Raw genomic sequence first — 12,211 nt, 5'->3', positions numbered from 1 at the left:
TATACTCCATCACAGCACAAAGGAAAGCATTTATAGTTCCCTGGTCCCTGAGTCAAGTCAAATATCCCCCTTTGTCTTGTTTGGGCTTTGTCCCACTATGGGGTAGGTTGGCATTGTGATTGAGATGGTTATTTGTTTGACACTTGGGGCAGAATATCACCCCTGGACTTGACTGTACATCTCAGAGATTATGGTGGCCTCACTCACCTCTCCCCTTACACCTCACTTTCCTGGGTCCTAAATGCCATTGGAACTGAGAAGATTGATACCAAAATGTGATTTCTTATGAATTTCTAAAGTTTTTCCATCGAGCCTTTCCATAGATAGGTTTATCAGTGAATTGCTATATTTGGTAATATGATCTTTGCCTCATAGCATGGAGAGGCAAGGCTGGGGGGGGGGGCGGGGAGGGCGGCGGAAGGTCTCTCGGCCCGCCTTCCAATTTCCCAGTAACAATTTAGAAGAATTATATTGGGTATCTTACAGCATTTCATAAAGTTTCTGCTGCACTATAACTGAATGAATTAAGGGTGGTATACAATTTTAATAAATAATAATAATATCTAAAATCTATACAACATATCAGATAATCTTATAAAAGTATAGACTATCATATACTGTACTATCATCATTTATACTAAGGGTGATTTCAATTATCCAAGGGTCTGTCCTTTTGAAGCCAATATAGCATTGTCCTATTGAGAGAAACTGCAAGCTTTACAGAAGTACAAAACATATGTGGGGGATGGGTGTCTGTGGAAATCCTAAGGGGGCCCCTCCCTCAAAACCCACTAAGAACTGCACATTTTATATATGTAATAACCTCTAATACATTTGTAGCACACCCTCTCTCCCAAATAATCCCGGGATCTGCAGCTGACCTAAAATGTGTAGCTGACCTAGTTATAGTGCAACAGAGACTTTATAAAATACCTGATATAATTTGTTTTTGTAGATATCTGATATAATTTTTATACAAAATAGATATGAGATAGAGATATAGATGGATTCACAGTGGTCATGAAATACCAATGGGAAGGGGGAGGAGGCAGTGGAAGGGAGCCCTTTTGGGGGGACGGGGAATGGCTGTAACTGAAGAAAAGAACACATTTCATCATTTAATCACAAGTCACACTTGTCTATACAGTAGTACCTTGGGTTAAGTACTTAAGTCGTTCTGGAGGTCCGTACTTAACCTGAAGCACCACTTTAGCTAATGTGGCCTCCTGCTGCTGCCACGCCGTTGGACAATTTCTGTTCTCAGCCTGAAGTAAAGTTCTTAACCTGAAGCACTATTTCTGGGTTAGCGGAGTCTGTAACCTGAAGCGGATGTAACCTGAAGTGTATGTAACCTGAGGTACCACTGTACAGTTAACTGATCTCACGTATTTGGGTGCTCACACTTAAAGTAAGCTAAAACACATGCACATTGGTGGGGCAAACAGCAGATTCAAGGTAACTCCAATGTTTGCAAAAGCACAATGAATCTTTGGGAACTTAAGGTGGGTGGAATGCTGACTGTTCAGAGGGGGGGGGGGGACTGAAAACAAGCAGGGAGTATTAATAGAGCAGCTGGAATCCTAAACTGGGAGTGCTCTACACCACAAATTAGAACCTCCTGTCTCTGATACTTTATTTTTCAAGCACAGGCTCAGGTAACACATGCACATTAGGGGTACACTGCAACATTTTGTTGGAGGGGCCCTCTTGTAGACTACCTGCTGTAGAATATCAATTGGGGAGTGTGTGCGTGTTATGAGTAATATTTTATGATCCGTTTTATAGCCTTTGTACCGTATGCTATAATTTTCCAGAATATCCATTTTGTACGCTATATTAATCTCTCATGATCTGTCTGTTTCTCTAGTGGTTGCACTTCACGACCATTCAAGTACCTTCTTGTTTTATGGGTGCAGGATTGCCTGTCTCTACAAAGAGCCATAGAGCACCTGCTCTGCAATCCAAAAAAGTTCAGAGTCAGTCGCTGATATAACGGTTCTGCTGGATCAGGCCAAAGGCCCACCTAATCCAACATCCTATGTGCTACAACAAGATGCCTATGGGATAACAGTGGTGCCTCGCAAGACGAAAAGAATCCGTTTCGCGATTCTCTTCGTCTAGCGGTTTTTTCGTCTTGCGAAGCAACCCTATTAGCGGCTTAGCGGATTAGAAAAAGGGAGAAAAAAGCGAAAAAAATCGCAAGGCATTTTCGTCTTGCGAAGCAAGCCCATAGGGAAATTCGTCTAGCGGGTTTTTCGTCTTGCGAGGCATTCGTCTTGCGGGGCACCACTGAACATCAAACATGACCCAAATGCACTCTCCCTGCTTGGAACTCATCAAATGCACACGTATCTAAATATATAAACCATGTGTCTGAAATAGTACAGGAGAGCCATCCTAAAGCCATTTTGACTCTCCCAGTGACCTCAGATATTCCTCTGCAGTAAGGGAGGCAAATGGGGACAGCCTTCCCATTGTCTTCTCGCTTACAAATCCTGTCTTAAGGGTGCATTTGTGTATGAATAGGGTGAGCCTGTGAAATATACTCAGAGTCAAGTGTGGATTTCATGCTCTTTATTCAGCTCATAGTAGCGAGGAATGGAAGTTCCCCCGAAATGTCTGCTTTATATACATTATTTACACAATGGGCCCCACATGATTGGCTACTTTTGGGATTCTCCTGTAGCCCAATCAGGTTGCAGATTCACTTCCACCTGGAGTTGGATTGGGTGGCTCCTGCGGACCAATCAGACTGCTACATTCTTAATCCTATTGTTCTAGGACCAATCAGACTGCTGCATTTTGGATCATATTCAACTCAGTACATAACAGCCTGTGACCTGAATTCAGGAACTAAAGAATTCAACCATGACAAAAGAATGGCCAAACTGCCAAGGCAATGCAATCAGCGCCCATTATCAGGTATGCTGGCAGACAGGACTTCTGCTGTAGACTGCCTCCTATGATGTATGTATGATGATTTTGGGGTGGTCTTTGGCTAAAGGGGTTGGGCAATGTCAAAAGTCTTTAGAGGTTCCTGCACACTTTTGTTCAGGGTCTCTCCCTCTTGGGAAGGAGGGAAGGGAACCCTGTTGCAACAGAAAAATAAATATCTGCCTTGCTTTCCACTGGCTCCTGCCTCCATCCATTCTTTTCTGACCAATCATGGACTTAGGGGACTCAGAGTCCCATGGGGAGTTGGGCAGCAAAGCCAAACCCCAATTTTTACATCAATTTGGCAGTGGAGATAGAACATAACCATTGATTGCCTTATCCACCATGAATTTGCCTAATCTTCTCTTAAAGCAATCCAAGTTGGTGGCCATTGCCACTTGTGGGAACAAATTCCATAGTTCGACTGCGCTGTGTGAGGAAGTACCGTACTTTCTGTGTGAAGAAGTACTGTTCTTTTTTTTGTCCTTTTTCCAATATTCAACTTCATTATATGTCTCTGGGTTCTAATATAACAATGGACCATCAACATTTTCTTAAGGAAATCCAGTAATGAAAAAGGTGTGGTTTTTTAAAGGGCTGCTGGAATACCAGAACTGATGGGGCCAAATGACACTGAACGGAAAGAGAGTTCCATATCTGTGGGGTCACCACCGAGAAGGCCATGTGCTCACCAGCCTGACTGATTTCACTGGCAGGCACACAAGTTCTGGTAGTTCGTCATTTGTGGCCCTAGCAAACCTTTGTTTCCTTTCCTAGGACTTTCATTGCAAAGGTCTTGGGTGGAAGGCAAGCTTTGACTTTTTCTGCTGCCTTACTTTCACTAAGGACTCAGACCTATCTGGGTTGCAGTTTTGCCTGTGTGCCTCAAGGGCACTGTCTAATCTGCAACGCCAAAGGCCAGTTCTTCAACACACACTTGTCAGCTAACAAGATGGAGCAATATGGTTGTAAACTTGAGCTTTCATTCTGAGCACAGTCCAATGCTGTCCTAGGATTTGGGGTCTGCCTCCTTTCAGTTACTGTTTTCTGGCCCTTTCAACTTCAGGTCCTGATTATACAACTTGGCCTCCTGCATCTATTTAGGGATGGTCAGATCTGTCCATTTTGGTTTCTCGCCATTTCTTATTTTTCCAATCTTAAATTCAATTTTCCACTTTTTTAAACAAGTTCTTGTGAAAATTCACCTGCATTTTACAGCATATTTCTCCTAATATACCTGTTTCTGTATGCAATTTTGCCTAATGTAAACATTTTTAAAAAACAGTTCTCTAATATAATTCATATTTGCACGTCATTTTTAGAAATATTCACTCACATCACTTGGCTGGAGAACTGCATTGCAAAATCTGGAAAAGTGTGCATTTTCAGGGATGTCTTATGTTTTTCTTCACATATTGTTTCAAGAAGTGTAAATTGGGTCAGTTTGCCTTTACATGAGAACTGAATCAAACTTCATCCCCACCACTCCCTGTGTGGCATCATCCATCTCTAATCTTGGAATTCCTGGCCTTGTACAGTGGTACCTCGGGTTAAGAACTTAATTCGTTCCGGAGGTCTGTTCTCAACCTGAAACTGGTCTTAACCTGAGGTACCACTTTAGCTAATGGGGCCTCACACTGCCGCTGCTCAATTTCTGTTCTCACCCTGAAGCAAAGTTCTTAACCTGAGGTACTATTTCTGGGTTAACGGAATCTGTAACCTGAAGCGTCTGTAACCCGAGGTACCACTGTACTTCTCACTTGGGGCCCCGTGGAACTGAAAAATGGATGCTCACAAGGCCCTTAAACTTGTCCTGTGGGCCCAGCCCCTGTTGGCTTGTAAAGGTAAAGGGACCCCTGACTATTAGGTCCAGTCATGACCGACTCTGGGGTTGTGGTGCTCATCTCGCTTTATTGGCCAAGGGAACTGGCGTACAGCTTTTGGGTCATGTGGCCAGCATGACTAAGCCGCTTCTTGCAAACCAGAGCAGTGCACAAAAACGCCGTTTACCTTCCCGCCGGAGTGGTACCTATTTATCTACTTGCACTTTGATGTGCTTTCAAATTGCTAGGTTGGCAGGAGCAGGAACCAAGCAACAGGAGCTCACCCCGTCGTGGGGATTAGAACCACCGACCTTCTGATCGGCAATTCCTAGGCTCTGTGGCTTAACCCACAGCACCACCCGAGTCCGCTCTGTTGGCTTGTAGCAATGTTTAAATTGCAGTGTGAGATAATTTGTAAATGGAAGTGTTCCTGTCAGCAAACTAAGCAGCAAAAGATACAGGATGCAGTACTAATGTACAAGTTTACTCAACAGGTACAGTTGTCCGGGTGCTCCACCCAGAAAAAGTATGCCACAGTGCTTTGCTTGCTTTTAAAAAGATTGCACATCAGGTCTTTACTAAGTGATCGTTGACCAAATAGACATATATTTAAACTAAGTTGGCTAGTATTGTCTGCCGTGTTCCCTATTCAGTGTTTGTCATTGAATAATCACCCCTCAAAGGAAGCATATCTAGATATGATGTAGGAGCCAATGATGGCGTAATATGTTTCACTGTCCAGAAACCCCACCAAATTAAAAAAAAATGCCATTGTGGTTTGGCATTTCATATGGTACAGTGAGTCCTTGCCAACTGATCAGTGAGCCCCAACCAAATATAAATGTGTACCATGGAACTTGCACTCAACAAGCGCCACACCGTGTCCACTATGCATTTGAAATGAGACATTCCTTTAGAGTGGCTGCACCTGTACTGTGGAACTCCCTGCCTATAGATATTAAGCTTTAGAGGTCTGCTGAAAATGTTTCTGTTTTGACAGGCTTATCCAGATACATGACTTGGTGGCATCTGTTCTCAAATTTGCTTTAGGTTTGTTATTGCTTTTAGATGTTTCTGACATTTCTTAAATGTTTTCTGTCAGGGAACTGCCATCGGAGCCAGAGGCGGAGGGAAGGCTCCAGAGGGATGCCGGAGAGGGTCCCAGTAGGGAGAGAGGCAGCCCATCTGCTGGGGAAGGAAATCAGCGTAGCACCAGTGGAGAAGGGGGGGGCAGATGGGGGAATCGGCGAGGGGGCTCCAGGACTCCTTGCCGGAGACCAGCGGGGAGAGCACGGGTCCTCCGCTGCCCACACCCTCCCTGCGCAGAAGACTTCCGCCCAGGGAGAGTAGGAGGAGACTTGGCGTCAAAGAACTTCTTTGCTGGAAGAAGTTCAAGAAACGCCCACTGACTGATTCTGCCAGCGATTGAGACAGCCACGGATGGGTGGCTGTCCGGACAGAAAGGGTTCACCCAGGTAACCCAGCCAGGTGTGGCGACAACTTACGCACGAGCAACCCCTAGGAACCATTACATTTTCAATACTTTTTAAATTTCTAATTGTGTTTTTATTGCAGATGTGTTTGGAGCCTTGAGTGCCTTTGGGAGGAAGAATGGGATTTAAATGTAATAAACCAAACAAGCAATCATAATCAACAGACAATTTTAGCTTTCCACGTTCATCGTATTAGTATTTCTCATATACACACATCAGTACATTTGCATCCTGTTTCCACTGCCCCCAGTGGGTGTTTTCCTCCCTTTGCAAATAGCAGGCATAGAGTGGGGGATTCCGACTGCAACAGAGAGAGAAGGCTTTAAAGATTTCCTTCCCTTGTGCCATGGTCCTGATGTGGATTATCCTGTCCCTACCTTGCTCTGCTCAAGCAATTTCTTTAACGAAAAAGGAACGTCGTCATGGCAAAGTACACAGCAGATGTCATGCCTCATTTTGCCCAGAGACATATTTTAAATTCAGTAAGAAGTCACAGCTAGAAATTGGATTTGCAGTCACAGTCACCCCTGAAAAAGCATAAGAACATAAGAAGAGCTTGCTGAATCACACCAATGGCCCATCTAGCGCTCCATCTTGTTTTCACAATGGCCAGCCAGATGCCTATGGGAAGCCTGCAAACAGACCTGAACAGCATTCTTCCAACTTGTGATTCCCAGCAACTGTTATGCAAAGCCCTGCTGCCTCTGACAGTGGAGACACACCATAGCCCTTGTGGCTAGTAGACATTGATAGCCTTATCCTTCTTGAAACACATTGGCTTCATTCACAAACCATGGCAAGCCAGACTTTATGGTTTACTACGAATGTTTTGGGATGTGGGTGGCGTTGTGGTCTAAACCACAGAGCCTAAGACTTGCCAATTGGAAGGTTGGCGGTTCAAATCCCAGCGACAGGGTGAGCTCCTATTGCTCGGTTCCAGCTCCTGCCAACCTAGCAGTTCGAAAGCATGTCAAAGTGCAAGTAGATAAATAGGTACCACTCCAGCGGGAAGGTAAATGGCATTTCCGTGCGCTGCTCTGGTTCGCCAGAAGCGGCTTAGTCATGCTGGCCACATGACCCAGAAGCTGTGCGCCGGCTCCCTCGGCCAATAAAGCGAGATGAGCGCCGCAACCCCAGAGTTGGCCATGACTGGACCTAATGGTCAGGGGTCGCTTTACCTTTATCTTTACTTACTTACGCTGGGGGAAAAGAAAAGAACCCACCCAATTTCTGGCGTAGTGTTAGATACGAATGCAAGAGTGTGCCATGCGTTGTTCCTCGAAAAGCATGATCTATATATAGCCAAGGTTTGTTCTTGCACAATGACCAACTCCTTTCACACATCACCATATTTGAAGAAGGCAAAGTTGAAAGATGACATTTCATTCCTGCAGGCATTCAAACCTAGCAAATGGTTTCCTTTTGGGGTCTGAAATTATAGTGGCTTTTACAATAAACCACGGTTGAGTGAAGCAACCGGTGCTCACTAAGAATCAAAGCAACTTGTAACCCTGGACCTTCCAGAATGCCAACAAGCCTTGGTGCAGGTTTTAATTATTCTTGAGATATAGTTTTCAACGGTGCATAAACTCTACAATAAACCAATATCAATGCCCAGGAATAAAACAGATTGGATCCAGTGCTAGTGAAAAGATGTCCTCAGTCAACAACTTCTGGTTTGGCTCGCCATGGCAGGGACTGATTATAACATCGGAGCTGCTTCGCATGGAATGTTTTGAGGATGAGATGGGAGTAATCATCCTCGCCCACCCAGGGCCGGGAGGGGCAGCTTCAGCCGCAGATCGCCCAACACCAGCCCCCAATCTGGAAAGGAATGAGAGAGCTGGGGTTGCTGGGTGGAAAGCGCCATGCGTCTCTTTGGCAAATCTCTGAAGTCACCGCCATGAGCGAAGAAATGCCCGTTTTTTAAGATAATAATTTGGATTTAATTAACGGGCATACTCTGAGTGAGGGGGGATAAACTACTCTGCTAATTGATTCAGCCACTGAGGAGCTAAAAGATTCGAGTTGAAGAGGGATTATCATCACATCGGAGCTGGTATGTCAGATTGGAAGGGGGGTGAGCCTTCTTTGCTTCTTTTGATATATTCTGTATTTGCTATTATATTTGGCAAAAAAACTTTCTAGCAAAAGTATGGGCTTATCTGTTTTGGACAGACTTAAAATGAAGAGATTTGGACTTACACCTGGTACCATTGGCAGAAAGCCAGATTTTCTCAATTTTGGGACATGTCGCAGCTGATAATTCTAGTTATGAAGAAACGAAAGTGAAAGACATGGAAGATAAACACCCACACAGGAACATATTGTTTGATTAACTCACTTGCTGGATGAACTCGGAGGCTGTGAAAAATGAATGAAGGATTAACATTGAATTGATTTATGGGAACCACCTGGGCTAACTTTGAAGCAGAACAAATTTGAGATGATCGCCACCTCCTGACCTCAAAGCATGGGAAGCAAAACAAAGATTTATAATTTGGCTGGCATATTATTCGGACTGTTTGATTATTTTATAATTTGGAATGTTTTTAATGTGGCTTTTATTGGATTGTTAAATTGGAAAACTTAATAAATGTTATTTTAAAAAGAAAAAGAAAACATGTCCTCAGTTAATGTACTCTGTTTGCAGCTGATATTTCATGCTTTGATGTTTATATTATATCATTTGAATTCTGTTTGAAAAGCTTAATAAAAATGTATTTTCCTTTTTTAAAAGAGCTAAGTGGAAGGAGAAAGGCAAATGTTAAAAATAGCAGCTGCTCACAAGCATAATGTTCATTTAAGTCTGACGATTTACACAGCTAGTTATTAATTAGTCAGTTATGCCACTCAAACTGTGACTACGTGACTCGCTGAACCTCTCAAGTTAATCATCATTGTATCCAACTTGCCACAAATCCAATCTATCCACACAATTTAACAATTAGTCACACATTACCCATTAAGAGAGGAGGAGGAAGAGGAAAGGGAAACTGTTAAGTTGTGGGTGAACATATCAGACAACACAGCGATTCTTCAAACAGCTCTTGTTTATTCACAGGCCAGAACAGAACTGAACTGAAGGGTTCAGTCAGCCTGCTTATATAGAGTTCCACTAGAACGCAACAGTAACCATTTTCTGTAACTAGCCAATCACTGAACGTCACTTTCAATCCCTTATTTGCATATGTGGACCTGAACTATCTACAGTATCCCCCAGCTGGCCCAGGGTGAGAACTTCAGTACATAACAGAAACCCACACAGGAAATCTAATAATTAAACAAACTCATTTAAAAAATAAAGACTAAGAAAACAATGCAGAAAATAAATTGAAACATATTTTGTTACAAACAGAAATGATGTAAAAAAATATTTTGGGGTGGTCGCACTGCTTCATTTCCAGTCAGTGCATGTCCTGTAACTTCCTGCTGAAATCTCCCAACTTTTTATTCCACAAATGTTCTGGTTTATTTTTGTCCCGCTTTTGTTGTGCAATAGCCCCTCCAGACAGCAATAAGGTGGCAGCCCTGGGGGAGAAAGCAGAATAAATCTACCACTAATGCACTGGGCAAAAGGTAAAGGGGACCCCCGACCATTAGGTCCAGTCGTGACCGACTCTGGGGTTGCGGCACTCATCTTGCTTTACTGGCCGAGGGAGCTGGCGTACAGCTTCCGGGTCATGTGGCCAGCATGACTAAGCCGCTTCTGGCGAACCAGAGCAGCGCACGGAAACGCCATTTACCTTCCCGTTGGAGCAGTACCTATTTATCTACTTGCACTTTGACATGCTTTTGAACTGCTAGGTTGGCAGGAGCTGGGACTGAGCAATGGGAGCTCATCCCGTCGCGGGGATTCTAACCACCGACCTTCTGATCAGCAAGCCCTAGGATCTGTGGTTTAACCCACAGTGCCACCCACATCCCTAATGCACTATTTTGTCCCTAATGCACTATTTTGTGTCAAATGCATGCTGCAGAATACATCCTCAATACAACACCTCTCTGGAGGAGCCCATAGTCTAAAACAGGGGTCAGCAAACTTTTTCAGCAGGGGGCTGGCCCACTGTCCCTCAGATCTTGGGGGGGGGCGGACTATATTTTGAAAATAAAAATAAAAATGAATGAATTCCTGTGCCTCACAAATAACCTAGAGATGCATTTTAAATAAAAGCACACATTCTACTGATGTAAAAACAGCAGGCAGGCCCCACAAATAACCCAGAGATGCATTTTAAATAAAAGGACAACATAAAAACATGCTGATTCCTGGACCATCCACGGGCTGGATTTAGAAGGTCATTGGGCTGGATCTGGCCCCCAGGCCTTAGCTTGCCTACCTATGGCCTAAAAAATATGGAGGGGGCCAGGGGAATCAAGACCAATGATAAAATAGCTGTAGCCGACAGCGATGGATTTCTTTTTTTTAAGTCAGGGTCTTCATCAACATGGAAATTCTTAAATTGGCTAAACCTGTCAGCTTAACCGGTTGACAACCCTTGTTACAGCTGATATTTTCATTAGTGGCGGTGGAGAAGGGATATGATGAAATTTGCTATTGAAATTGAGAGGCATTGCAAATAAAGATAGGCATCAGGAACCTACCTGTGAGGAACAAGGTGAACTCATGCAATAAAATAACAAATAGAATGGAATTCAATATTACAAAATGAGAAGTCAGTAGGTCATGCACCTAGGGATGAAATAATGAACATGATTGCTGTGTTCTGCAATTCATCAGATAGAAATGCAAGAGGAAGAATTACATTGTGCCCTAATTTGCGGAGGGCAGTTCTCTGTTTGAAGGGCTATTCAGTCCAAGTCCAGTTTGAAGAGAAAGAACCCTAAGAAAGCAGAGCAGAAGAGGTTGTTTTTTTTTAAAAAAAGTTTTTATTTATACTTTTCAAGTTTATACATTTTGTTAGTTTTACATTTCAAAATTTGACTTCCTTCCCCCTCTTTCTGTGGTTTCTCAAGATATATTTTTTTAATCTTCTGCATATCCAACTTCATTTAATTTGCTCATTTAATTATCTACTTTAAATATATACTCTTATAAAACTGCAGGTAATTACAATAATCCTGCTAATGTTCTTATCTGTTTGCAATTTATCTGTAAATATTCAATAAACCATTTCCATTCTTTTATAAAAAGTTTGTTACCTTGATTTCTTATTCTTCCGGTAAGTTTTGTCATTTCTGCAAAATTCCACAAGTTTTTATATGCATTCTTCCTTTACTGGGACCTTTGCTTCTTTCCACTTTGGGGCAAGTAGCATTCTTGCTGCTGTAGTTGCATACATAAATAAATTTCTGTACAATTTAGGTTGTTCTGTCCCTATAATTCCCAAAGGAAAAGCTTCTGGTTTTTAAAATAAAAGTTATTTTGAACATCCTTTTCAATTCATTGTATATCATTTCCCAGCAGGATAGGCTTTGAAGTTGCCCATCAACAGTTTGCACTTAGACAGCAGGGCAGGCAAACAGGTCGCCCAATTCCACAGTCTTTCCCACTACATTGGGATGCATTGTGTTTCTATTTAAATGATAGTAATTCTTTCTAAAGCTACATCTATGCAGAAATAATACTGTAGATGTGGGAAAGTGTGGAGGTAACACTCTGCTTTGCAAAGGCAAACCTCGCACCAGACATGCAACAGTATGTCCAAGAGCGTTACGCCTTCTTTCCCTGACCTTCTTGGCTAGAAAACAGGGTCGTTCCCCCCCCCCAACCTTTTGTCTTCTCATAATTTGTTTGACATATCGCTTGGCTGGAGCATGACAGGGGACGCAGGCGTAATCAAGTACAGTGGTACCTCGCAAGACGAATGCCTTGTAAGACGGAAAACGCGCAAGACGAAAGAGTTTTCGTTTTTTGAGTTGCTTCGCAAGACGAATTTCCCTATGGGCTTGCTTTGCAAGACGAAAATGTCTTGCAAGTTTGTTTCCTTTTTCGTAAAA

Source organism: Podarcis gaigeae (genome assembly GCF_964106915.1).
Source record: "Podarcis gaigeae genome assembly, chromosome: 14".
NCBI classification, from domain to species: domain Eukaryota; kingdom Metazoa; phylum Chordata; class Lepidosauria; order Squamata; family Lacertidae; genus Podarcis; species Podarcis gaigeae.
This window is presented reverse-complemented; position numbering follows the sequence as displayed.